Source organism: Leguminivora glycinivorella, chromosome 21 (genome assembly GCF_023078275.1).
Source record: "Leguminivora glycinivorella isolate SPB_JAAS2020 chromosome 21, LegGlyc_1.1, whole genome shotgun sequence".
NCBI lineage: Eukaryota > Metazoa > Arthropoda > Insecta > Lepidoptera > Tortricidae > Leguminivora > Leguminivora glycinivorella.
Window position 1 is genome coordinate 15,405,885 of NC_062991.1, and position 27,426 is coordinate 15,433,310.

Here is a 27,426-nt window from a genome sequence, read left to right on the forward strand (position 1 = left end):
AATAGTAATAAAACATAAAAAACATTGCGGACTGTGTTTCCGTTATTCCGGGATACTCCCGCAATTATGTACACCGCGTCAAAATGGTGTACATTATTCCGGGAGCGGGTATTTTAATTAAAATATGCTTTAAATTAATTTGAAAAGATGATATAAATGTCTTTTAATAACTATAAGACAATTATGATACAAATTTAATATAAATAAACTTACCTGCATCACAGTAAACCCTTAAGAAGTTCCGCTGCCGCGTTAAGCTCACCGTCAAACACGCCCATAGAAACCACTGCGTGGTTGCGACTGACGCGTTTGGAGATACCTCACGGCTTCAAAAGATATGATAGATATTCGAAAATCGACTTTTTCGGTTCTATTTGATCTATAGTTAATAAAATACTGCCTTAAATTAAGATTTTACTGATAGTTTCCTTATTTTGCGACAAAAACCAAAGTATCCCGGAATAATGTACCACATTTTACTATCCCGGAATAGTGTACAGTTACCTTATTAGTAGTTTCAGGGTTCAAATACTAAATTCTGAACAAAGTTGCAAGAGCAGCTATAGTCAAATTCAACAAGATTGTCTAATAACTAAATTTAAAATATCAACTGCACGTAAGTACCTAGGTACATATAATTACAAATTCATACGTTTTTATCGCGCCGTCCCCAACTGTCAATGTTTCTGAAAAGTAACCGTGCCGTGCCCACTTCTTTCTACGAAACAGTGTAGCCATTCAGTTCTGCCATGAAGTAAGTTCCTTTTAAGGGATTAGTGGAACTAGTTAACAGCTCTACACATTCTCTATGGGAGGTGAAAGACCCGATACAAAATAAGCTTCATGAGAACCATGATACTAAAAGTTAGCAGATGTCGACAGCTACCTACTAACGTAACACATCCCTCACTTGCCCGCAAAACGACAAATACCTACGCTTTATTGAACTAATACTAATAAGTTGCTACGTAGTACGTAAAACTCAGAAGAATAGTAGGTACGTGAGACGCGACTACACAGGCGGGCGCAAGGCGCCCCTGGGCCACTTGTTCATTCGAATGAACGGCTAGCGTGTAGGTATTTAACGCGCGACCGCGACCGAGTGACATTAGCCCTGGCTATATGTTATTGTGTGAGGGGTGAAAGTCATGTGACGAGAAGGGTATTACGAATGAATGTGGAAGGAAATAACGAAAAACCGAGGAAGAGGTGGATATTCTGTATGTGACATGATATGAAACGGAAGCAAGTTAATGAGGTGACAGGTGATAGAGAAAAATGGAAGAGGAAGATATTCTGCGCTGATTCCAAGAGAATGATGATGCCCCGCTAGAAAACTTTCTTCGGAAAAATGTACGTGATTTGGATAAAGTTTAAAATGTGTTTACTTACTTTATTTTTTTAACCCCCGACGCAAAAACGACGGGGTGTTATAAGTTTGACGTGTCTGTCTGTCTGTGTGCGTGTCTGTCTGTGTATCTGTCTGTCTGTTAGTCTGTCTGTCTGTCTGTGTGTGTGTTTGTCTGTTGCATCGTAGCTCCCGAACGAATGAACCGATTTCGATTTAGTTTTTTTTTTTTGAAAGCTGAGTTACTCGGGAGTGTTCTTAGGCATGTTTCATGAAAATCGGTCTACTATGTCGCAGTCGGGGGTTTTTTCAAAATTTTAATTTTGTGGTTAGATTATTAAAGACACCATATTATTTACTGTAGTCTTTGTGAAAAGATCAGCAGGGACGTTGAATCTCACATCCATACTATCCATACTAATATTATAAATGCGAAAGTAACTCTGTCTGTCTGTCTGTTACGCTTTCCCGCTTAAACCACGCAGCCGATTTTGATGAAATTTGGAACAGACAATCTTTAGACCCTGAGACAGAACATAGGCTACTTTTTATTTCGAAAAAAGGGATGAAGGGGTTGAAAAAGAGGTTGAAAGTTTGTATGGGATTTCTTAATTTTAAAAGATAAAACCATACTAATATTATAAATGCGAAAGTAACTCTGTCTGTCTGTCTGTTACGCTTTCCCGCTTAAACCACGCAGCCGATTTTGATGAAATTTGGAACAGACAATCTTTAGACCCTGAGACAGAACATAGGCTACTTTTTATTTCGAAAAAAGGGATGAAGGGGTTGAAAAAGAGGTTGAAAGTTTGTATGGGATTTCTTAATTTTAAAAGATAAAACCATGAAACTTTATATTTTAGCACTTGATAAGAAATCATTAAACATATATTTAAAGTCACATACAGGTCGAACGCGATTAATTAACATTATTTTTACCTTTAAAATAAACATGGTGGGAAATAAACATTAACTAAAAGCGGGTAGAATATATTTATTTGTCTACCCCGAACATTTATATAAATTAATATCGGGTAGTTTTGTGTTGTTTACATCTCCGGTGACATTTTGCTGGGACGTCAGTCTTCCGCGACCACGGCCAGTGCAACCTGGCCGAAACGTTGGGAAAAAAGGTAAAAATAATGTTAATTAATCGCGTTCGACCTGTATGTGACTTTAAATATGTGTACAAAGCGCGAGAACTTAAAGTGTTATATCATTAAACATCTTGATAAGGGATAAGGATAGGGATAGGGATACTAGGGATAGGGATAGGGATAAAGCAAAAGTATTATGTGAAATCGAAATAATCGCAGATAAATATACCTACAGAGAAACCTAAGGATCCAAATGAAAATCTTAATGAATACTTTTATTACGCGGGCGAAGCCGCGGGTAAAAGCTAGTAAATACATATATCGAATATTTTTTCTCCTTTATCACAGTACCCTTGACCGCTATCCGCATGACATCATCGTCTCTCTCGACTTTTATTTTTACACTACCCCTCTCTTTCAATCCCGTTCAGGAGTTTTTTGTCTCGCTCTGTCGGTAATTAAACTCGCCATTTTTAGTGTACAATAAAAGTTTCAAGGGTTTCTTGAGGTTAATAGGATGAGCTGTTTTAAAGTCGACCGTGTGTGGGTTCATATCGTTCAGGATATATTTTAATTCATGGTCATTTAAAATAACGAAAACTTCAGCAGTTTATTACTGTTGAAAATAGAAATACCTGGAGATAAAGGAAGCTGTAGTCCATTTAACGATTATGATTGAATGCCTCTATTGAGGCTATCCTAACTTGAACTAACCTTATGATTGAGATCAATTTGACGACCGGTCTGGCTCAGTCGGTAGTGACCCTACCTGCTAAGCCGTGGTCCTGGGTTCGAATCCCGGTAAGGGCATTTATTTCTGTGATGAGCACAGATATTTGTTCCTGAGTCATGGATGTTTTCTATGTGTATATAAGTATGTATATCATCACTTAGCACCCATAGTACAAGCTTTGCTTAGTTTGGGGCTAAGTTGATCTGTGTAAGGTGTCCCCAATATTTATTTAATTACAGTGATGTTTCATTAAATTGTCAAATTCCATGTTCTGGCCAGGCCATCGTCTCCTTCATAGGAATAAAACAAGTATGAAGTTTCTGTCTAAGATACTTTATACCTGGTAAGCTGGTACTTAGTTTAGTTAGCCTTATAAATAATTGGGACTTTAATAGAGGTTATCAAGTCCAACGAATTTGCCTAGTCTACAAAGAATATATTAGAAAAGTCTAACCCTAGATTGAAAATTACACCGATCTAGACTCAAAATGCACCTAACTAATTAAAAACAATTGAAGATTACGAGGTCGGCGCAATTGGATGAAATTCGATTAAAACGTTAATGAATTTACCCTCTACTCTTGACATAGGTGGCATGGCATACGTTTAGAGTGGGATTACATAATATGACCTATGTCTCTTCTTTCTAGCTTAATTTCGGCATTGTTGCCATGGCCACAGCCCGTGAGAGTTCCATGAGTTTACGAAAGCGACTGACGACCATCTGAACATTCTGAACTTCCAGCCCAGAGGATAATATATACCCTATTGGGATTAGTCCGGTCTGCTCACGATGTCTTCCTTCACCGAAAAGCGATTGGCAAATATCAAAGTTCGGAAAAACATTGCCGACTATGTATCACGTGTATTTTATTAATATCCGGTGTTCCTAGAACTTAGATCGCGTCTCGTGCCGTAGATCGTGACTAAACTGAAAACACAGCTGTTCTGTTCTGGGATGATGAGACACGATGACATATTAAGACATAAAAAATATATAACTTAGGTACTACTTTTATTTACTTTTCCGCGAGGAGGGCTAGGATCGACAAACTCTAACGTCTTGATAGTTATAATTGTTATAAACGTCTAACCTTTAGGTTAACACTACAAGTCAGACATTACAGTGCTAAGTAAAAAAGTCGTAAAGTATTTGATAGGTCATGTTTCTTATGCTCTTTTGAAATGGTAGAGTAGTAGAGCAATGGTCGGGCAATTAGCGAAACAAACGCGCTGTTGTTAATTAAAGTCTGACTCACTCTAAATTCGATGAAAAATTTATATTGTCGGCAGGTGAGTCTAGTAAACCTTTATAGAATAGAATAGAATAGAATAAACATTCGTGAACACAGGAAAGACAAAATAAACATAATAATAACAAGACATAAAGTAATGAAGTGCCGCGAAAGGCCTCATCTCAGCGTGTTGCTGGTGACAGTGGTGACTTTCAGCGCTGATCTTCCGACCACCAAGTGAGACGAACGAAGTTATAGACGTATTTGACTTAAAATTGACTAGCTGCTAGACCGATTCTAATAACTAGGTACTTATCAGTGGTGCCTCAGTTACAAGTGTTAAAAATTTTGGTAATTTTAGGTAGTTTTCCGCTAAGTTTAGAAAATCAAGCTAATCTTTCATACTCCAAGGGTTTTACGACATACAATGAAATAGATAAGACACACTTAATTTTTTACAGAATAGGGAACTATAATCTATCTGCTGTCGATTCTGTCGTGGTAAGTTAACTGGAAAAGAATTACCTATAGGTAGGTATAGGTAGGTAAGGTACTATAGTCGTTACAAATCTCAGGGCGCGTAGACCCGTGGACGCTGCCTGTTCTGAATACCCAATTAATATCTAAATTAGCGTTGATTGATATCAGCAAAGTAACACTTTGTTAATGAATATTTTGTGCCCATTATAGTATAACGATCCAAATACCACCCTTATCTTAACTTGCTCACTAATGTTTGCAAGGAACTGCGATTATTACACTTCCTGCTCGATATCGCAACGTGTACCTAAACTAAAACTATATTAAGTATTGTTAAAATATATCTTATCCTATAGGGAATCAGATCATTTCTAAAGCTTGGAGCTAAGTTCCTAATGCTCAATTTTATATGGTTTTATACAGAACGTACGTTTTATACGACGTATACAGAACCGAGTCATCGCACGCGATTGACGATCGTATCATAACTATTATAAGTATCTAAACATTCCAAAGTATCTAAGCCCTTAGTGCGTTTTCACATTATCCGATCCGATATCAGATGTAGGAAGGATTTCAAAGGCAAATATCAAAGATGGCGGATTAAATTATATGGAATGTTGGTCCTTTACATCCGATATCGGATCTGGTAGCGTGCAATGAAAACGCACTTAAGCATGCCGTTGAGTGTTCAAAATTCGAAAATGTATTCTCAAGGGCTTTTTACGAGTAATTTTCACCCCAAGGTACTCTAGAAAAAATATTTAAAATAAATATAAGGGTAAGGACATCAAAAATAACTCTAATTTTTCGCAAGGTTTGTAAAGACACAAGGAAATTAACTGCATATATGAATACAATATAGGATTATGTATTAGCAAGAGCAAGGCAAGCAAAGGAACTGCGATAAGAACTTCCTGGCCGATATCGATCGTCGCGAAGGCTGCGCGGGCGCCGGCGCGCATCTCATTACTGATTACGTACGTCATGCTAATATTTTAACACTATTTTAATGTGTCTCCTTTTAGAGGACTGAGGAGTTTTTGAGAAAAAATATAAATAATAACCGGTTAAGTGTAGAGTCAGTCTGCGATACATTAGCAACGATTTTTAACCCCCGACGCATAAACGTCGGGCGTTATAAGTTTGACGTGTCTGTCTGTTTGTCTGTCTGCCTGTCTGTTTGTGTGTGTGTCTGTCTGTGGCATCGTAGCTCCAGAACGGATGAACCGATTTTGATTAAGTTTTTTTTTGTTTGAAAGCTGAATTAGTCGGGAGTGTGCTTAGTCATGTTTTATTAACACTTTCGCTACCAAGAACCCGACTGTCGGGTACACCGCTCGTAGAAGCGTAGCCGATTACATGGGTTTCCCCGTATGTAGCGAAAATGTCGTAGCGCCGCGTAGAGCCCGGTTTCGAAAGTGTTAAAATTGGTACACTATGTCAGGGGTTTCTCAAAATTTTGATTTTTTGGTTATGACATATTTGCTCGTGCAAATGTGTCAACTAAACTTTCCATTCTGCTTTAAGTTGAAAAAGATAATCAACCTTATAGTGGATTTACAAATTAAGCGACAAATGTCAAATAACTCTCATCTATCTCTCATCTTTCCATCAGTAGAAAGGTAGACAACAACCTTCCTACAAAATCACAAGAAACTTTTTCAACCAATCTCTCCCACTGTCATTGTTCAACGCAAGAGACACAAGGCAGAGCCATGCCACTTTATTCGCGACCAGATAAATAAAAAATGGCTATGTTAAACTTGACCTGGTTATTATATGTTATGGTCGCGCCAACCACCTGGCGACCTCGTGATGTCATTGTGATGTGATGTCTTTAACGTTCGTGCCTGAAAATTCATTTCACGGGAGGTATGAAATTAGGTCGAAGAATTTTTGGGAGGTGTGAGAAAACGTGATGAGTAAAGCACGGGGTTTTAAATTAACAAAAATCTTAGCATAGACTAGAGCTTAATGTATCAATCTGGGACTCGATTTCGTCACTAGAAAATCTCCGGAAAAGGATGAGTTTATTTTATTATTATATGGACTTACTCAGGGCCACAGACAGACTAACCGAAGGCAAAGACGTGGCCTACGGAGTGAGCTCGCCCAGAAGATGCCTGTTCACCCTAGATTTTAAGATTGCCGGGCTTGGTTTGGGCGCTAGAAATCGAGAATCTAGTGAAGTTGTAGTGGTTTGAAATCCAACAGTAGATAGGTAACAAGTATAGAATAAGTACGTATGTATTACCTTATATATAGCATTCGCGAAATAGGTATAACTTGTACAATTTCAAACCTCTGGCCCACGTTCACACATGAAAAAACAATTGCTTAAACACCTGTTTTCCAGAAAATACTAATATGTAATGGTAATAATGTCAGAATTTTCTCAAACTACGTAAAATATGCGTTCACAATTGTAAAATTTCATTCATTATTCAGCGGACGTGAATATCATATGTAACACGGCCTTGTCAACGCCTCACGTGCCTATTACATTACTTGCCTACACACATCCTACGTCTTCGCTATAGTACTACCGCTTACTCGGACGAGAATCAAAACGAGTATACTACCGATTAGTGCGTTTTGACATTATTCGATCCGATATCGGATGTAGAAACGATATCCTATAAGTACCTATGTTATAATAAAGGCGCCATTCCGCCATTTTTAACATTTGCCTTTAACATTCTTCCTATATCTGTGGCCTATTTCACAATAGTGACACTTCCCCGTTCATCAACGAGGAAATATCGACGCTGATCATTAACCCAGAATTAGGCACAGAATTGTCAGTGTCAAGTATCAATGTCACTGCCACAGTATAATAAAGAGATAAAGACAGTATCGTACAGATGGCCACTCCCTCTCCCCGCTGAAAGCGCCGCCCACCCCCTCTCGGTTACCTCACAGTTACCGCCTGTCAAAAACGCGAACAGTCAACCTGTCATATCTCACTCATACAAACATGGTACGCGTTCACCTACACGAGCTTAGAATGTGTGCTAGGAACGCGCCTCTTTCATATATTTGATTGCCAGTGTCCGAGATGTGTCACTGCGGTGAAATAGCCCACTGATATCGAATCGGATAATCACATTATTCGGACGCTATTTTTCGGATGCTTTTATTCGGACAAGGATCAAGACGAGTACTACTTAGCTACTTACTTAATACCTATTTATAAATTTAAGACCTATTGTAATACCATGGAAAAGCAATAAATGTATATGAATATGAATATTTTGCATTATGTACCATTTTATAACTCCTCTTCTTAGTTTCTGATTTTATTTTTTACTCGAGAGTATAGATAGACAAGATTTGAATTTAATTTAACCTACTTGAACGCCAACTTTCAATACATATCAAAGTAAGAATATGGGCCAAATTGTCAAAACAGGTTCAAAAGTTCTAAGCTTGTGTCGAGAGATGGCAGTCTATGCAATGTGATTACACATTTTACTTTGACAGTAATTCTCTATAATACTCGATCCTCTTTGATTCTTACTAATATTCTTGTTACCGCATGTCAAATAAACTTAAACATACAATCAAGAGAAATCCTAGCATATCGCACGAACAACCTTAGTCATTGCAATCCCTTCCCTCGGAGGCCTCGGAGAAAGTCCCTTGAAATCGAACTCGTTCCATTCAATAGTTCACATCACAAACTGTATCTCCATACAAATCCCACTAACATACGGCCTTTTGCCCAGCAGTGCATGGGCGGAGTGGGCAGAATGCCGCCCGCCCACGCGCAGCTGGCCCACATGCCCTAAACAGTACAGTCGAGAACATTTACATAATCATTGACACATTAGCGGGCAGTTTGTTGAGTTAACACATTATTGGGATCGTTTTGTTTTTTGGATGTTTTTTCTACTTTTTATCTGCGTTTAGATAAAGACGGCATATAAATGGGTAGGTATAGGTTCCAATTTGTATCACTTGTTCAGTAAATAATATTATTAAAACAGATTTATTCATCAAAAGTGAGTAAAGTGACAATTTTGAAAAGCTGATTCTAGTTTTAGGTAGAAATTAAAAACATAATTAAAAATTAGACGTGGCGTAAAATGTGCATGTGAATGAGTATACATAAAATCATTTATCATTATCATTTACAAAAATGTAAATAAATGTACATTGGTACAACCACACCACCTGGTATAACATTAGTCATTTATTGTTTTCTTATGAAAATGAAAATACAAAGTACCAAGAATATTATGCACAGGACGACCTTAACCTGCAATTATTAAGAACCGGGAAAACTTTTCATTGAAGTTTGCGGTTTGAGAAATAAGGTCATAAACATATTCACACTGTTTGCAGTACGCTCTCCAAGGTTGGCATTCCGTTCTAAATTTAATCCACAAAATCAAGCTTTCTCAATCTTACACAGATCTTTGGATTGGGTATTCGCTATATGCAAGACTGGCGCTGGCGTGATTTTATGGGCTCTTCTATATTAAATCTTATAGTCACGTTAGTTCCCAAGGCCGCCGCTCTGTGACAATCAGCGCCACTTATTCACGCACGTTGCCAATACAACCAACTTGGTTGGCCGAGCAGTAAATTTTGCTTATTTCAAATACCCTTGGTCCTAGTAGTAACAAATCTTTTGAAGGCGAGTTTGCTGTGTACGTACAACACAGTAGGTAATTATATATTTTTATTACATTTCGGAGTCTAAGTGAACTTGAATTGTTTTTTGTGACTGTGATCATGACATGCTACGCACAGCAAAGACTCAGAGCTCAGAAAGAGAAAAGTCGTGTAAATTATGGGACCCTTAACAAGTTTACATTTTGGCGCTGAATACCTCCTAAACCCATCGTAAATTTTTACCTCTAAATATTAATTGTAAAATTTATGTAATACTTACGTGTTTACCATGAATAAACTATTGAATCTGAATCTGTCACTCTGCTCCATTCGCACAGAATAACTAATTTGTTGACACGAAAAGTTTTAAATATAAATGCTGACGACATTACATTGTTTAATTATAACAGTTGTGAATGTGAAACCGGAAGTTTTCCCAACGAACCCATGTCTTTGTCAACCACCTGTGTGAGTAAGAGGATGACTAACGAAAGTGTGTTGCCAAACACTCCACACATGTGGGATTGGGTCCAGAGTGCGTAGCCAAATGTACAAACGCTCTCTAAACGAAACGCTCGTACATATCTATCTCTATCGCTCTTGCGTATTGGCGAGACAGAGCCAGACTAGCTATCGCGGGGTTTCGTTTTCGTTTCGCGTCGTAGAAATGCCATTCGGCTACGGGACCTGAAACTTGAAACTGCCTTATGGCCTGATTGTAAAGAAACAAGCCCGCCCTCACACAAAACCTGTCGACATTGTCCTGGTGTAAAATGATCTGCTATCCTTCTCTGATTCTGACATTTTCTGACTCGAAGACACCAAAATGACGCCATATGACGCGTTGTTTATTATGCATGCATATTCAAATGTGGTTACAATCTTAACTTTATGCTTTCTGCGATGGAGTTAGAAAACCTGTTCCGATAAGAAACCCGGATAATATCAGATAAAGTTGAAACTCGTAAATATGGCCGCGGCCACAATGGACTCATAAATAAGCAAACGTTATATTTATAGCCAATATTGTGAACAATCAATCGTCATTTGACATGTATGTACAATATGATTGTGTATTTTAACTTAGCAATGACTTGGTGCTAATGAATACGAGTTTACATAGAGTCGGACTGGCTAACCCTAGCTGTTAGCCTCCAAATAGACTCATGGAGAATATGGAGATGATACTGTAAAAGGTTCCCTTACGATACTTTACTCATACGTCACATTTTTAGACATAAGTAGTACATAGTACTTGGTAGTTTATGTCAATTGGTAGCTAGGTTAACAGTTTTATCCTTAAAAAGTTTAGTTAAAGATTTCTGAGATCTTTCATCTAAAACGTCTTTAATATGAAGCACAACACAATGCAGTAAATATTGTATTTGAGCAAGTAATCCTTTAACTGATGGCACTGATGCCAATTACGTAACGTCTGATGCCAATTACGTAACGTCTGTATCCGCACAGATTTTAGCTGAGAGTAAGGATAAGAGTTTTGAATATTTCATGGTTGTTTCACTTGGTGTGTTGGGTTGTGTCTAATCCCTGTTAATATAAGTCTAGCGAAGAGTAAACATATGAAATTCCACAAGAGTCTACTTTGATTATGATTAAAGATGTTTTACGTGAATGTGTTAAATTTATGACCACCAATCAAGTTCATTATATGGTTCACATAGTAGATATACGCTAGTAGAGACCGCGTAGCATATTTCTAGTGTGTCGTGTGTTAGATATGGTCCAATTTTTCTCTGTATTAGACACAAGATTGTCCTTGGACACAACTAAACTACAATTGCTTTTTTAAATTGCTGATAATTTTATTTCTGTACAGTCACCGGCATAAATATGTGATGATTTCTGTACCTTGTCATTGTCACTTTAACCACAGTATAATAAAGAGTACTATCGTACAGTATGGCCACTCCCGCTCCCCGCTGAAAGTGCCGCCCACCCCCTCTCAGTTACCTCACAGTTACCGCCTGTCAAAAACGCGAACAGTCGACCTGTCCTGTTTCACTCATACAAGCATAGTACGCGTTCATACACGAGCTTAGACTGTGTGCTAGGAACGCGCCTCTTTCATATATTTAATCGCCAGTGTCCGAGTTGTGCTTTAACGCCGTGTTTGAAATGTCATAAATTGTCAAACGATTAACAGCGACCGTACAGAAATCATCACTTATTTATGCCGGTGACTGTATGTGTTTTATAGCTACAAGGGTGAAGGGTAAGACGGGGTTAAAAGGTTCAAGGTGAAATTCAACTTACTCCCGACCCGACTAGACTGCAACACAAACCTCATTGAGCGTACCAAAATGTATTGTATACCTAGCTCTACCCTTTTGCTCAGACATAACTCGTCTGTTGTAGTCGCCAAGGTAACTATTTTTAAGAAAACCAAAATAGTCTAGCGGACGTGCGAACTCACACCCACAGTCGTGTATGTCTGACTGTCTGTGTTGGTGTCGCCGAGGGCACGAACCAAGGAGAACCGCATCGTAAAACTATGAATGAACGACGTATTAGTATTATAAGGATAATGGATTGAAAACTAATAGAATCGTTGAGATGGGTGACTTTAAGACATGTGCGATATTAGAATATGTCTAGGAAAATACTCGTGTCTACAGAGTACTGCAAAAACTATAGTCCTAGTCAAAACTAGTCTGGCAATTCCAATATAAATAATAATATTTATACCGAATATGTTATCGCGTGCTTGCATATTAATTTAGTGTATATTGACGTGGTAAGATTGGTAAGAATCGTAGACATTAGAAGCTACTTTAGCTACTCCCCGAGAATTTGTGAAGTTTTTTGCAAACACCGATTTACCTTACCTATGTAACTTTTGACAAAATGTCCATTTGCATTTTACAGGATGCTGGCATATAACTTGACTCTACTATGGAGCTGCTCCGTGATTTTGGTCCTCTACAAGACGTCACTCCTCTTAATTACATCCATTGAATTAATTAGCACTAGTGTTAATTTACGAAAATAAACAAAATAAGATGGATTGCCGTCTCGTAATTTTGGTCCTCTACAAGACGTCACTCCTCTTAATTATATCCATTGAATTAATTAGCACTAGTGTTAATTTACGAAAATAAACAAAATAAGATGGATTGCCGTCTCGTAGCCAAGGCCGCCGAAACTTGGGTCTGACCGGAATTTTAAGCAGGCTGACTGCCTGACTGGTTTAGATTCAGGTTGAATTTTTATATCGGCTTATCTTGGGAACAGAAACGCCTTGAGTTAGACGCTCTAGTCTTTTTTTAAAGTTTAGGACATTGTTTCTTAGAGCTGATTTAGAGACTTCCAAACGCTCCAAATACATAACGAATGTCGTTTTTCTTCGAAATTCATGGATAACAATCTGATAAATCTTTCTAAGAGAAGACAAAGTTTTCTTCATGTTTACCAAGCAGATGGGATCTATATTTGCGAAACCTTACCTATGTAACTTTTGACAAAATGTCCATTTGCATTTTACAGGATTCAGCTGGCATATAACTTGACTCTACTATGGAGCTGCTCCGTGATTTTGGTCCTCTACAAGACGTCACTCCTCTTAATTACATCCATTGAATTAATTAGCACTAGTGTTAATTTACGAAAATAAACAAAATAAGATGGATTGCCGTCTCGTAGCCAAGGCCGCCGAAACTTGGGTCTGACCGGAATTTTAAGCAGGCTGACTGCCTGACTGGTTTAGATTCAGGTTGAATTTTTATATCGGCTTATCTTGGGAACAGAAACGCCTTGAGTTAGACGCTCTAGTCTTTTTTTAAAGTTTAGGACATTGTTTCTTAGAGCTGATTTAGAGACTTCCAAACGCTCCAAATACATAACGAATGTCGTTTTTCTTCGAAATTCATGGATAACAATCTGATAAATCTTTCTAAGAGAAGACAAAGTTTTCTTCATGTTTACCAAGCAGATGGGATCTATATTTGCGAATGCGAAGTTCAAAAGATATTGAAAGATCGACGGTAGCTTACGTTTCGATAGATTCCTAAAGAAATAAACACCATCCAGGCTAAACTCGTACCATCTCAAATGTATAGAAGTATGGATACGTACTTCTAAGCTGTTTTTGTATATCATTACTTGAACTATGAAATGTAATATTTACATATTTAAGTAGATGAGGTTACACAAATGTTTTGATATTATTTTGTACTGTAGAGATTCAACAATACATACAAAACATACAAGATTTTTAGCTATAGAGCCTAATAGTCTAAAATGACACAGAAAGATATGTAGGTAATCATTTATTTGGTATTACAGGCCTAAAATGGTCATACAGGTACTTCTAGTGCAATAAGATAAATATACGAGTACCATGTTCATCTGAAATCCAACAGGATTTCTTCCTTATTGCCGATAAAGGATCCTTTAGACGTAGAATATCATATATTATGCAGTCTGAAACGGAAGCCAAGATAGATGGACTACTTAGTGCCATTTACATAATACATATTCTTGACTGACTGACGAGACAAGGTTCCTCGTGCACCCAAGATGACGGGTTCCGTCAGCCGACGTTCTTGGACTGGCAAGGATATTTGTGGCGTTGCATGCCCTTTGGTGCTGGATCTACAATTTTATTAGAATTTCTGTAGGAAATTGGGATGAAATGACCTTATACAGTTATACCTACACTTATAATAAAGGGACTCAAGCGCAAATATGCAGTCTGAAGCGAAAAAGTTTGGCCAAGATAGAGGGACTGGTGCAATTTACATAATATAGGATTTATAATCTTCATACTAAGAATCGTACCTCAATTTTTAGCGCCACCTATTAAATACTATCATAACTACTGATGACGCCTACAATTTTTTTTTCAAATGTGTATTGACGTGATAGCATATTATTAAAATAAAGAAGCATGTCATTTGTTCTTATGGAAAATAAAAATGCAAAAATAATAGGGGAAAATATGATTTTGGCCACTTCCAGGCTGCGAAACAGCGCCATCTAGTTTTAAGCCTAAAAGGCCCATACATTTTGGGGTCTTTTTTGTAAAAGCTTTGTATGTCCCGGTATTATATCGTCCTTGATGTACATTCATCGCGACAAACAGGAGAGACAAGGTTCCTCGGCTCTTGGGTAACTACTCTGTAACACACTTCTATGAAACTTGAGCAGTTTCATTCCTGCCTACCTCTCTTGGTAGGTAGGCGTTTATGTATGTATGTTTAAAGCGTAAATATTGTATTGTCGTGAGTCAGCCCGTGCCAGCCCAGTTGGCACGCTCAGGTGGATCGAAATAGCCGGTCGTCACTTCCGAACGAGCCCAGCCGCGTAGACAAGTAGCCAATAAGGATATGGCAGATACGGCTATGTTTTGCCGTATCTGCTATATCCATAGATTAACTTTATACGCACTAAATATGCCTTTAAGAAGTTTTTGATAAGTCCATACATTGATGCGGCAAGGCGGTTTGTTTACAGGGGGCCTACCGCAAACCATGTTTGACGTGCTCTATCCCTGTCACACTTACGTGCGAATTTTATAAGTGTGACAAAGAGGCAACGAAGGTACAAAAACACATTGAAAATAACATACATTAAGTTGTGAAGTACAAAGGCGAACTTATCCCTTAGAGGGATTTCTTCCAGTTAACCTTTGAGTAATATACCAGTGGCGCCATCTTGGCAATGTTAATTTAAGGAGTAAAATAAAGAAATATATATTTTTTCAACTCTCTTTATCGCTCTTCCATATTACTGTTACATACCTATCGCTGGCCAAGGAGTTGATTGACCATTTGCTTACGGGACTGTATCGCTAAAGGATGTTATGACACCGTTCTGCTATTATAAAACGTTACTAGTGTTCTAATTTTACGTGTTTACCTATTTGTTTCACGTGGGTGCCTTCCCTTAAGATTGTTTTGCCAAATGATGATAAATTGGTTCCTTGAGGCGAGTAAATTTGTTATTATGCGAAGGTGGAGCAAATTATCTACATAAGTATGATATTATTCCATACTTACAGTACATGTATTATTTTACTGGTGATAAATTGACAGAAGTATGCTTATCGAAATGGGTGTGCCTAAATATGTATGTATTACCTATACCTATATGATATATATCTTACTAAAAATAAGAAAGTCGGTCTAAGTCAACTTAGCATTCATTTGTTTGTGAAATTATGATACATTGATGTATTAAAAATAACACTTCCACGCTCTGTGCTATCCATCTCGCTGCATTTTCCTTTCATTTTAAACTCCTTTCATAGTAAATTAAAAATACAATTACTTTACGGATCACATCCCAGCACCTCCACCATAATTGAAGCATAATATAAAAATATGTATTTTTTTTATAAATATGCAAAAATATTTGTTTACTTATTAGATCATACTCTTAAAAGCACCTTGTTTTCAATATAGCGATGAGTCGATGACTAGACTTAAACAGAAAATCCACCATTCGGCATTGAGACTCATATATATCTCATAACGCCTTCAGAGACAGTCAACAAATGACACATCTGTATTCCTAGTACAGCTGTTCTACTATTAAAGACATTGAATATACGAATTGACCTTAACCGGTTACGATAGCCAGTTTTAGCATTTCTAAGAATCGACTATGAATAATAATAATACAGTTAAAGGGTACGTAAAACAAAAAGAGAGACACATGAAGAATTTAAATATAAAATAGACCTAGATCTAGGCCTAGATTTATATATCTTTTTGTAAAACGTATTTGTAACGTTTGTATTGGCTGTTTGTTCTGTAAATAAACTAAAAAAAATTGACACAAACTGCTTACAGCCTGACAAAAAGGTTGAAATTAAATCACCAAAGCTGTCCGTGTTGCGATGACGCGGCGTGATCGTGCGTTCCGTAAATTTAAGCGTGATCGTTGTGATGAAAATTGGTCGGCTTTTAAAGTGGCTAGGAACAGGTGTAACCAGATGGTAAGAGCAGCGAAACGGAAACATATTCATGACAACATTGCTATGTCGTCCTCAGCTGAGACTTGGAAATTTCTAAAATCTATTGGAGTGGTAAAGTCCAACAACAGCTCTAATAACTTTCCTCTTTCTACTTCTTCGTTTTCACTAAATGACTTGAACGTACATTTTGCCAAACCTTGTTCATTAGATCCTAGTACTAAAGTCAATAGTATTTCACATATTAATGCCCTGCCTTGTAGTTGTAATAATACTTTCTCTTTCGCCCCGGTCACAGATGATGAAACTCGAAAAGTAATAATGTCTATTAAATCTAATGCTGTTGGTCACGATGAGTTAAGTAGGACGATGATTCTGTGCATCTTAGAATGTATCCTCCCGGTTATAACTTATGTTATTAACCTTTCCATGTCTTCTGGGGTTTTTCCTTCATTATGGCGCAATGCCTATGTTATTCCACTAGCTAAAGTTACAAATCCCAGTACAATTAAAGATTTTCGCCCTATTTCCGTTCTCCCCTTTTTGTCAAAAATCTTAGAAGCTACAGTTCATCAACAGTTATCTCATCACATCTTCTCTAATCAGTTGCTTTCACCTCTTCAGTCTGGATTTCGTCGTGGCCACAGTACGTCTACCGCGTTGCTTAAGGTAGTTGAAGACGTGAGGGTCGGTATGGACTCTTCACTGCTCACAGTGCTGGTCCTTATCGACTTCTCTAATGCATTCAATGCGGTAGATCACGATTTACTTCTGGCTTCACTTAAGCACATGAAAATCTCATCATCTGTGACTGATTGGTTTACTTCCTATCTCCAACACCGCCATCAGTTAGTTCGTGCTGATAAATCTTCTTCGGACTGGTGTGAACTGCAATCTGGGGTTCCACAGGGCGGCATTCTCTCCCCTCTGCTTTTTTCAATATTTATAAATTTCATTACTACCAAAATCAATTGTTCTTACCATCTATATGCCGACGACTTGCAACTTTACACTCAAGCTAGCGTGGACGATCTAGATCAAGCTGTCGCCAATTTGAATGCAGACTTGGCCAACATTTCTACCTGGTCACGTTGTTTTGGCATTGCAGTGAACCCTGTTAAATGTCAGGCCATCATTCTCGGTAGCCCACGCTTGCTTTCTTTGACTGACACCAGTCAATTGACCCCTATCCAGTACGAAGAAGTAGTGATACCTTTCTTGCCGAAAGTAAAGAATCTGGGGTTGACTATGGATAGCGGTTTGACTTGGGACCCTCAGGTGTCTGATGTTTGTCGTAGAGTGACGTACACTTTAAGATCTCTCTATAGGTTTAAATACTTTCTCCCGTCCTCCACCAAGACCCTTCTGGTCCAAGCCCTTGTTCTGCCCATCCTGGATTATGCTGATGTGTGTTACAGCAATATCACCCAAGCTTACTTATCCAAGTTCGATCGGTTACTCAATAATTGCATCAGGTTTGTCTTTGGGCTCCGAAAATACGATCATATTTCAACTTTTCGCAAAAAACTGAACTGGCTTCCTATTCGTGAACGTCGATCCTTGCGCATTCTCTGTACCTTATTTTCAATATTATTTGATCCTTCAGCCCCAAATTATCTTCGATCCAATTTTAAATTTGTTACCCCGCGCTCGGGCACGGAACTCCGAACCTCCCGTAGTCTTCAACTTATTGTCCCCCGACATCGTACAGGTTTCATGTCAAATTCGTTCACCATCCAGGCAATCCGGCTGTGGAATGATCTTCCTCTCACCATTAGGCAGGCTCGGAACAAATTCGCCTTCAAGCGCATGCTGCGTAAGTATCTGTTTGATAAGGTTCGATAGTCACCCTCAATGATCTTTCACAATGGGTATATTTTATATTATATTTATGTATTGTATGGTTGACATGTGACATGACGGTGTTGCCACTTTTTTATTTCTACTTTTTCTCTTTTTTGTCAATTTATAGGTCTCTTCTAAATCTTCTAATGGTTAGGTGAACATGCAGCAGAGTAAGCATTGTTTTTTTTTTCGAAAGGCCAAGTGACTAAGATACGGAATCCAACAGGTCACTGATTTTGAAAATGCTGCAATGGACTTCATATTATTTTTAAACTTTTGAAAAGCAAAGAGGTATACCTATGTTATCTCATGAAGTAAAAGTATGGAAACGGATTATATCACGTATAATGAATTTACGATTCACCCCGACGTTTCGAACACTTTACTTTGTATTGTGGGTAGTTTTTGCACATTTTAATTTTTCCTCAGTTACCCGTTGACCACGGACGCTGTAAAGTGTTCGAAACGTCGGGACGAATTGTAAATTAATTATACGCGATATAATCCGTTTCCATAGTTTTATTTCATGAGTAGGTAACTATCGCGGTAACCGAAGACAATATTAAGTATATTACTTATCTGTATATGTTATTATCCGGCAGAAAAGGTCAACTTCCAGGTAGTTTCGGGGTCAAATTTAATCACTGTAGGACCGATTGTGTAGTACAGACAAGTTTAGTTTTAAATGTGGAAACAAGGACGCTACGAGGAAATTTTTTGGCAAATCTTCGCGATACTCGTGCGGAATACAAACATGCTAAAAGCATCAACTCATTGATTACTCAGCTCGGAAATATCTTTAACGCGAAGAGGTTAATGCAAGGACATATATTCGAGATTTATGATCAACGGTTGGACAATAAAAAATGTCCTACGTAATGTAAAATAATTAACACAACACAACATAGAATTAATAGAGGTATATCCACAATGACGCTACTTATAATATATTCAAATGCAATTAATAAATAATAAGCACAGTATATAAGCATCATAAAGTTGCAAAGTCATCGTCATAAATATATTAGTATACCTAAATCTTCTCAGGATAAACAACCTAATGGAAATATTATAATAAGAGGATTAAGAGGTATAGGTTTCATATAATAACCTAACCACAAAATTAAAATTTTGAAAAAAACACCCGACATAGTGGACCGATTTTCATAAAACATGGCTAAAAGCACTCCCGACTAACTCATCTTTCAAACAATAAAAACTAAATCTAAATCGGTTCATCCGTTCGGGAGCTACGATGCCACAGACAGACACACACACACAAAGACAGACAGACAAACATACACGTCAAACTTATAACACCCCGTGCGTCGGGGATTAAAAACAAGGTCTACAAAATTGCAAATGTCATTTGACATTTGCAATGTCATTTGTCATTTGTCAGAGCCTTGGCATTTTTTGGACCTTAAAATGTGAATTTTAAACGAAATCAGTTGAATACATACAGTTATTTTGGACATACCTACTTTAAGCTTATTAAAGTTAAAAGATAACCTTAACCACCTCAACGTCCTTGACAAGATAAGTTTATTTTTGCAAAGTTATTTGCGACGTTCATTACAAAATTACGTTTCGTCTTTACATTTTAGGTTTTCTCTTATCCTCCTACGAGAGTACCTGTTTCTTTATCCAAAGACTCTTCCACCTAAGCCTAGCTCTACTCTTGTGGGTGGGATCAGTCGAACTCTTACCTATGATATCTACACCTCCACATCAGACATCTACCTCTTCTACCTCTGTCCACATTATCCGATCCGATATCGGAAGGATTTCAATGGAAAAAATCCAAGATGGCGCCCGTAATGTATGGGATATAGGTCCTACATCCGATATCGGATCGAATAATATGAGAACGCACTAAGGTCATTGGTCGTAGCTCGGATCCTACTCTCGTGAGTGCAAATAACTCTCAGCAACTTTGATTCTCTTTAACTTCTTACACATATAATAGCAGAGAGAGACCTCTTCTATCTAAAGTCTAATGTCATTGGTCCTTGCTCTCACTTCCATGGGTGGATTGGATGGGATCTACGAAGTCTTAACCTATGTCATATCGACATATCCACAGTGCGGCGCTGATGGCGAGGCGCCAACTTTAATATTAGCTCGTCTGATGTCATCGGCCCGAGAAAACATTGTTTTTGGAGTAACAGGGATTTCGTAAAACTCTGTTTTGCGGTCAGTGATAATTGTCTGCGGTTTGTGACCACAGAAGGGAGTAGGTAACTACTGCCTCAGGACTCTCAGGAGATTTAGTACTTAAATGTCTTTATATTTTTCAAAAATCTACTTATTAAGGAAAAGGAGGAGATACAGATAACCCTGGTTTAGCATTTATTTTCGGTACCTATTTTTGCTTCACGCGCTGTAGGTTCCAACCTAAATAAAGGGTTGAGGATCATTTTCCTTGACCAATTTTATTATGGAATGGAATGGAATGGTTGATTCGAGAAGTCGAGCAAAGAAGCCTTTAAAATGCAGACTGCAAGTGATGACTCAATAATAAACATTAATTTAAGTTATTAAGTTGTACAATACTCTTAGTTGTGGCAATAAATATTTTTTTTATTTTTTTTTTTATTTTTATTTAATAATTTTCGCGTGTGGTCATTGTTTTTCGTCGTCTAACTTTTAATAAATTACCAATTGTATGACTCAAACAAATTGTAATTCTATAGATCGTTAACCACAAGCTACGAGAACCATGAAATGAAATGAAATGATTAAGTTTCTTTGAAGGAGGCAAATTTTAGCATTGTGTTGTGAGGAAATAAAATGGACAGAGTCTTTGTCCATCCAAAAATAAATTTTGGTCTTTTGAAACAGATTTACGCATGCAACAAGCATGTTTTTCTTTTGAATTGGGCAAGGTCAGTGAAGTGGCAGGCAACTGCTTCTTATCTTGTATAAGGAATACCTATCTCTAAAACACGAACGGAGACTCCAGACAGACTGAAACTTTCGAAACTCCGTTTTCTATGACAGGTGATCCTGATCGATGATCACGTGATGAGTTAGAAAACTGTAGTTTGACACCAGGACAAGCAAGGCCTATCGAAAACACTGAAGTCCACAAATTGCGAGCATCTTTCTGTTTAATCACTATCAACGTTCACAGTAGGGTATCAGACGACCATATGAAAGAGGCACGTTCCTAGCACACAGTCTAAAACTCGTGTAGGTGAACGCGTACTATGCTTTGTATGAGTGAAATATGACAGGTCGACTGTTCGCGTTTTTGACAGGCGGTAACTGTAAGGTAACCGAGAGGGGTTGGGCGACACTTTCAGCGGGGAGCGGGAGTGGCCATATTGTACGATAGTACTCTTTATTATACTGTGTTTCAACCATCCTATAGCTTGACTCATCTTTTAGAATTGAAACCGCTAAAATGTTTTCACAAAAGGGATTTATTTGTCAGTGTTGCAATAAAGTTCCTCACATTATGGGGATGAGCGCATCTCTGACGCAGCCGTTTGAGATGTTTTCTCAATCACTCGCTCACGAATAGCCGTGAGTAAGGAGCACAAGGACATTTCGATCCTGGGATGTGGCTGGTGGATTTCAAAATAATGTTGAGCTCATTCGGATTGCACATATTATCCGATCCGATTCATCCGATATTCGCGCGGACGTAGGACCGATATCCTATAGGTACTTTAAAGGCGACATCTTTGCCTTTGACATCCTTCCGACATCGGATCGGATAATGTAAAAATGCTTTTAGAGTTTCCCCAAACCAAAGAGGATCGAGTATTATAGAGAGTTACTGTCGAAGTAAAATGTGTAATCACAGTGCATAGACTGCCATCTCTTGACACAGGCTTAAAACTTTTGAACCTCAGTTTTGACAATTTGGTCCATATTCTTAGCTCGATATGTGTTAAAATGTCAGATATTAATATTAGCGCCACATCTAGCTGAGCGTACGCCAAAGGTGTAATGCCATCTAGGCTACCGTACCTTTTTCTGTATAGTACTGAGGTACGTTTTTTTCTTGGACTTTATCTGTCTATACGCGCGGAGTTATATGTCTTTGCCCAAACCCATCGACGCGAAATCGGTTCTAGTCGACCAACAATCACTCGTAACGTTAGTATGAATAAGACGCTTACGCATCGTCCTCGCTGAACGCATGTTTAATACTCATCATCATCATCATAAGCGATTTTTGGTCAGCGAAAGCTTTTCCGCGTCAGTGATACGGTAGTACGAGTTAGTGCGTGCATTGTAGGCAGTCGCCCACATTACACCTGTTAAACCAATGTTAAATAATGGGTACCCCGAGGCATTCAATCATAATACTCGTACAAAGGAAAAATTTATATGAATTACACAAAAAATAACAAATTATAATTTCAGAGTTTGAGATAATTTATAATTGAGATGTTTATGTAAGCAACTAACTACGTAATAGGTACTTTTACTACACAGCATTTATTTTTAAGTAGGTAAGTACTCATTATTCAACGTTGACGTACATTTTAAAAGTTCACTGATCTTTGAAAGCTCTACAATCTACAAGTTGGACCTTTTAGTAAACTCTGCCGTAAATCTGTCAAAATCAAGTACTTAACACTCCGTATGTCCAAACAGTGCATGTAATGTGTAAGTAAGTAAGTAAATTTAAATTGCAATAAATGTGGTTTACAAAAGGTCTTAAGACTCTTAAGTATAAAAATAATGTAAGTATATTATGTGTACCTAATTACCTATAGTCCATATAGGTACTCTGGGGTTTTTTTTATTTTTATGTCACATGACAAAACGGCTCTACAACAAAACATGTCGAGCGTGTGTAGATAGAGTAGAGACGCCAGCAATGTATTTCATTCAACAATCGATGCATTCTTCACGGAGATGACGCATCCACAGTTTCAGTGTTCTATCATAATTCGCAAACAGCCGTGAGTAAAGAGCACAACCTATCCTGGCGTGTGACTCATTATTCGAATTAAAGTCATCAATTAAAATTAATTCTCTAATTGAAAGGATGGCTATGTTATGAAAACAACCCAATTGACTTTGACATTTGCTTGATTACAAGTCTGACCAAAAAAAGTACTAAATTAAAAACCGGCCAAGAGCGTGTCGGGCCACGCTCAGTGTAGGGTTCCGTAGTTTTCCGTATTTTTCTCAAAAACTACTGAACCTATCAAGTTCAAAACAATTTTCCTAGAAAGTCTTTATAAAGTTCTACTTTTGTGATTTTTTTCATATTTTTTACACATATGGTTCAAAAGTTAGAGGGGGGGGACGCACTTTTTTTTCCTTTAGGAGCGATTATTTCCAAAAATATTAATATTATCAAAAACGATCTTAGTAAACCCTTATTCATTTTTAAATACCTATCCAACAATATATCACACGTTGGGGTTGAAATGAAAAAAAAATATCAGCCCCCACTTTACATGTAGGGGGGGGTACCTTAATAAAACATTTTTTTCCATTTTTTATTTTTGCACTTTGTTGGCGTGATTGATATACATATTCGTACCAAATTTCATCTTTCTAGTGCTAACGGTTACTGAGATTATCCGCGGACGGACGGACGGACGGACGGACGGACGGACGGACGGACAGACAGACATGGCGAAACTATAAGGGTTCCTAGTTGACTACGGAACCCTAAAAAGTGGCAACATATCTTAGTGTCGTCTCGTTTTCTCACACACTGATTCAAAAGGGATGACACTACAATGTTGCCACTTTTTCATTTCTACTCTTTTTGGTCAGATTGTACTTAGGTACCTAATTACGATGATGTTACGTCGTCACTGTCGCGATAAAAGTGTATTTTATCGGGAGCACAAAATATATAGGTATCGGGAGATTGACAGGGACTCTCTCTTAAACATTAAGGGATTTTTTTACCATTAAGGGATAAGTCCGCCTACATTGTATATTACTGACTCTGTAACTGTGTCTCTTTTGTTTCCTTTAAGTATGTATAATAAAGCTTTTAATTGCACACATACTTTTAGAGACATTAACTCGCCGTACTTTTCCCCTCTCCTAGCGAGAGGGAGGAAATGACCCTACCCCTAAACCCACTTCAGGGTTTCAACCTATTTACCGTCCGTGAGGGCTCACTGGGATTCTAGTTCATTCGATCATATAATATATGCCGCCTTCAACTGAAACTTCACTCTGAAGGTCGACGCTACCAAAAAATTTAAATACCTATGAAATTAATGCAGTAAATGCATGTAGGTAGATCCAATGGCATTGTACTACCAGTTGTAGGTACGGTTAGCGACATAACCTAAGTAGTAAGTACCTTTAATTTGTTTTATTGCTTTATTCAAGTCAAAAATTTGACATCATCTGATAAAACACCTTTGAGACATTTTCATTTTGCACATCGATCAACAAAAACACGTCGTTTAGAAAGCCAACAGAGATCCCATCAACTTAATAAGTTATTTAGTACAATACCGTATCGTGCTAGTCAGCCTCCGGCTAGAAAACTAGTATACCTAGGTACCCCAGCATCCTAGGCAGCCTAGATCGCGGCTAAGCCTTATTTGAAGATCTAACGGCGCCCAAGACGCCATACAAGGCCGATATCTAAAGAAAAACCTTTTCCGGTCGCATTTTTGGTTAAAAACACAAAAAATATCTTTAAATATGGTTTAAATCGTAAATTTGAAACATTTCAAAATTAAATTACTTACGTATCGATTATCCTTTAAATAAATGGCACAACACTAAAACTCACTTTTTAAAAACTAATCACAGACAAAATATTCCTATTTTTTTTATTTACACAGATGGCACAAGTTTTTAATTCGGCGGGTCGTCGTTCGAAAACGTTCGCGCGTGTGTTGCGCGCGCACTCGGTGGCTGCGCGGGAAAACTGAACAGAAATATCGGAGGCGGCGAGATGACGTGAATGGAGGTGGCCGGCGCTTTCTTGGAAGACAGACATGAATTTTGTTTCAAAAATAACAATTTGTTTTTTAATAGATTACACACGCTAATGTTTTGGATGGTCTTTTTCTATTATTTTATGGAGACTGGCAAACACAAGTTGTCAGTCAGTAAGAACCAGGAAAAATTGCGCTCTACCTTTCAATCTGATTTAATCTGAAAAACGAACTGTAGTTTGAATTTTAAGTTTGACGCCATAACTAAGATGTAGCCTATAAGAAGACAAAGGTAGTATGATTAATTATTATATGCTGAAAATGAGAAGCTTAGAGTCTGACGTGAGTCTGACCAAGCTAAGTTAGCAGCGATTTTGATAGCACAGGGTGAGCAACTGTTATGGCAAGTGTACACAGTTACGAACTCGTCCTACTCTATAAGTTTGAAACTATCAAAACAAAAAGTTTAACGTCTAATAGTATAATATAAGTATACCTACTGCAAAACATACATATATTATGTATTAAAAGTGGCGCTCCCCAACTCCTGTCTTAACCTTGGACGGCTTGGACATAAGAAGCTTTTGTTTTTTATGTCCGAGACGAACCCAGTCGGCAAGAACTTGATAAATTGAAACTCCCGTGGCTTCTTATCAGGCTCAATGTGGTGCAATAGGGCCCGCAATATATTTCTCATTAATACACAAAGAGGGCGCTAATTCACTACCTCTGTAGTTCGCTACGCTAGCTGAATGATGACCGGACTGCGTAGCATGGCGTACCGTACCGTCGTCGCGTCGTAGTTCGATAATCTTATGATAGATGGCGCTATACACAAGATTTAAAAAATGCAGTAAATGGTAAAGTAAAAAGAGTGGCCTTCAGAATTGCTTGTAATTAAATTGTATCTTATATTAAATTTTAATTAATTCTTTCATTAAACTATTTATCACCTGTACTGTAATTCCTGTAAAGTGAATTTCAAATGGATTTAATAGTTGTATCATAACATAATGTTGTAGTTCAACTTTCCATTTAACTTTTTCAACTTGGGATAAACTTTTAAACAATTTATAAAAGAGATATTTATGTCATACAGACCTACCTATGTCCTATTTTAGCCTGGCTGGGCCGGCATCGGCACCGCCATATATGGCAATGAAATCGTCCGGCTAACCACAAGTTGTTGTTTTGCGCATGTGTGTAAATAAATATGGTCGTATGATGTAACGCAGGCTCATCTGTAATTGCTGGACTCAAAAAGATCTCAATAATAATAAGTTGAATCTTTGTGTTAAAAGCCCCCCTTTAAACGAAATAATAAACAATGAGAATAACGAACTTTATAGTGATGTAACTAGGTGGCGCAATATTTATCGATATCGATGAAAGTTTACTACTTATTAGTAACAAATAAGATAACAATGCGTGCGTTGTATCTTAAATATGGGACACGTACCTTGGGTTAACCCCGCATTCACCACGGCTTATGGGAGTCCGCTTTGACAACTAAGATTTAGCGAAGGTAAGGTACTAGTTTTACGAAAGCGACGCGACTGTCATCTGCAACGCAAAGAGCAAAAAGACCTAATTGGGATTAGTTCAGTTTTCTCACGATTTTTTCCTTTATCTAAAAGTGACTGGCAAATATCAAATGATATTTCACACAGTCGCATAAGATCGCGAGTGAAAGTCGCACGCTCTTACCGCGAAGCCACAGCCACCAGCGCGCAGCGCTATAGATATTCCAAATAATTATTATAGTACCCAGCGCTGGGCCGAGCACTCAATTGATATACAATACAAACCAGGTATTTTTTATTGTTTGCCATTTTGGCTCCTAGAGCGGCCACTCCACTCGCTCTACTACCGTAAGTAGATGCATGCTGCGACTGGGACATTGCAAAAGTAAAAAAAGTATAAGACATTCAAGTTTTAAAACGCTTAGCGATAGAACTTTTACATGTATCAGTGAAATATAAAAAATAGGCAAAATTTTTATTTTAAACTGTCCATGATTGGGTCCGTCACCTAGTTAAATGGATGATGATCAACAATATGATAATGTATTATAAGAATAGTGGCAAAGAAAGTAAACTTTCTATGTATTTGAATGAATAGGAAAGTGCAGTATTTATTGACAAATATTTTAATGATTCACTCGATATCGATAAGATCACATCCCTAAAGTTGAATGAATCACTCACCCCATATTCCCGCAATGGTGAGATAATGCAGGCTTGT

At 37.8% G+C, this 27,426-nt stretch overlaps 1 protein-coding gene across 1 annotated transcript in view; it reads right to left on the reverse strand.

Moving 5' to 3' along the window:
* The window catches only part of LOC125237360 (TRIO and F-actin-binding protein), a 48,877-nt gene extending 23,697 nt beyond the window's left edge, over positions 1-25,180 (reverse strand). Inside the window, exon 1 of the mRNA XM_048144364.1 lies at positions 24,991-25,180. The gene's annotated coding sequence lies outside the window, so the exon portion shown is untranslated. The remainder of the gene's footprint in view (positions 1-24,990) is intronic.
* Positions 25,181-27,426: the final 2,246 nt, after the last annotated feature.